The sequence below is a fragment of the Sinocyclocheilus grahami genome, unplaced genomic scaffold, assembly GCF_001515645.1.
Source record: "Sinocyclocheilus grahami isolate Dianchi unplaced genomic scaffold, SAMN03320097.WGS_v1.1 scaffold971.1, whole genome shotgun sequence".
In the NCBI taxonomy this organism is placed as follows: domain Eukaryota; kingdom Metazoa; phylum Chordata; class Actinopteri; order Cypriniformes; family Cyprinidae; genus Sinocyclocheilus; species Sinocyclocheilus grahami.
This window is the reverse complement of record NW_015506150.1, coordinates 249,719-251,928: the sequence shown is the minus strand read 5'-3', so window position 1 is coordinate 251,928 and position 2,210 is coordinate 249,719. Positions and strand designations below refer to the sequence as shown.

Here is a 2,210-nt window from a genome sequence, read left to right as displayed (position 1 = left end):
TAAGTTGTATTTACAACACTGTTCCAGAACAGTTCAACCCAAATATTCAGATGTGTGCAGCACATTTTATGGAGAACTGTTTCCTGATCCTGGTAGAGTAGACTACAGTGCCGGCTGTTCTGACTCACAGACTGTAAGTACGTTTTTTATATTTAAAGAATTTACCACTGATGATTCAAACGCAAGTTTTGGGCAATGTAGAGTAGCACTTGTTGTTTGTCATTTCTCTGATCACAAATGCAGACATGGTTTTATGTTTAGGCGGCGCGATGCAACGCAACGCGTAAAAAGACAGTATAAGTCATTATAATCCATAATTATGTCCCCACTGGATGCAACGAATGCCTCGTTTATAATGGGTTTTCATGTTTTTGAATCATTGCTCCGGCCGGACAGGGCATCATCACAGTATGGTAAGGGGCGTAACATTTCCGTCACACGCCTGAGGTATTCGGTCAATCATAATGCACTGGATAGTTGGTCAATCAGAGCACACCTCGCTTTTCAGACCGATGAGCTTTGTAAAAATCAACACATTTCAGAAAGGCGGGGCATAGAGGAGAAACAATAATGTACAGTATGTGGAAAATAATGTGTTTTTTTAACTTTAAACCACATAAACACATTTCATTACACCAAATACACAAAATAATGTTCTTTTTGGCAACATCATATGACCCCTTTAAAGAACCAAACCAACCAGCTAGGTGAATCGCAACATTACAAATCAATTTGAACCAAAAAAAGTTTCTGAAAATTCGACAAAAAGATACAGGACTGTGTACTTAACGGCTTTCATGAAGGAAGGAATACAATCCCATGAAGCATTGCAAATGACATATTCAAATTACAACAGGAAAATATAAAAATGTTTAAAATATATTTATTGCAAAATATACATACGTACATACACATATTTAAGTGAGTGTACGACTATGCCATTCACCGTTTTCTGGCACAATTTAATTGTCACGATATCCTGATTGATGGACATATCTCTGCTGAATTATGGGTAATGTCGTTTTTTTTTTTTTAAGCTGGAAATCCACTGTTGAAAATAATTATTTTAAAATTGTGTTTATATAATGCAGGCTGATGGCTTCAACATAAGCATCTAACATCAAATCTACATCAATGGCTCACAGTAGGTCTGTCTTTAATGGTTTAAAAGTTAGCGTTAAAATTAATTTGTCTATGCTCATCTGATGAATAGAGAAGTAATGAGATAAAGCAAAGTTGGAGAGAGAGAGAACTCGGGATGCCCGAAGCGCAGCGGCATCATGTGCTGCCCACAAGGCTACTGGCACCAACCAAAAACGTACATATAGATGGAATAGGTAGCTTGACCTGTTAAGGCCGGGACACACCAAGCCGACTTCAAAGAAGCAGCGTCAGACCAAAACACCAGAACACACCGCACAGACTACAGCCGACGGCAAACTAACACGTGCGTTCTGCGCATGCGTGAGAGGAAATTTCAGTAAAAACAAACCTCAGCAACAGGAATGGTTGTTAGTACATTGTTAGCGTGTTCTGGGTGGTTGCTAGAGGATTACTGAACAATACTTACATCTTGAAGTCGAAGCGTCAATGTAGCCACATCTCTTGCCTGCTTTCACACCCATTTGGAAAGCATACTGATTTATGACTGATGACATGTGGTTTATTTAATAACACTTTGACCGAGGAGGTGTTTCCAAACCAAATCAACTGCACATAAATTTGAGCTACAACTTAAGCCAAACACTGCCCATTACTAGGTAAATAGCTGATGTAAAGTACAAACTAAAGGCAATTTTGTATTTAGTTTTGGTATACAATAGTTATTACGACGTAGCGCACCATATAACGAAAACACCACCAAAAACTTTGATCTTCTGATGTCTTTCTGAGGCCAAAATAATAGGCTGTATAATACAACATAGTTCCTAAAACAGCTAACCAAAAATTAACCATAAAATGTATAGATCTATTTCAATTTTAAAATGTATTCAATGAAGAAAAAACCTTCCCTTGCCTGTTACATCATATTGTTACATACAGTAGGTGTTCAAATGTCCCGAAATGAACCGAAATTCAAAAATATTTTATTTCAGAAGCTAACCAACAGGACACCATTCAGATATACTCCTAACTAAATCAAAAGCTAAGAATCATTGCATTATAAAAAAACGAAAACAAGGGGTTTTTAAATTATTGTCCAGTTTTAA

General features: G+C 37.1%; 1 protein-coding gene across 1 annotated transcript in view; it reads right to left on the bottom strand.

Annotated features, from left to right (window-relative positions):
* Positions 1-2,210, bottom strand: part of LOC107564922 (prolyl 3-hydroxylase 2-like) — a 55,857-nt gene that overhangs the window by 33,450 nt on the left and 20,197 nt on the right. The window lies entirely within an intron of this gene.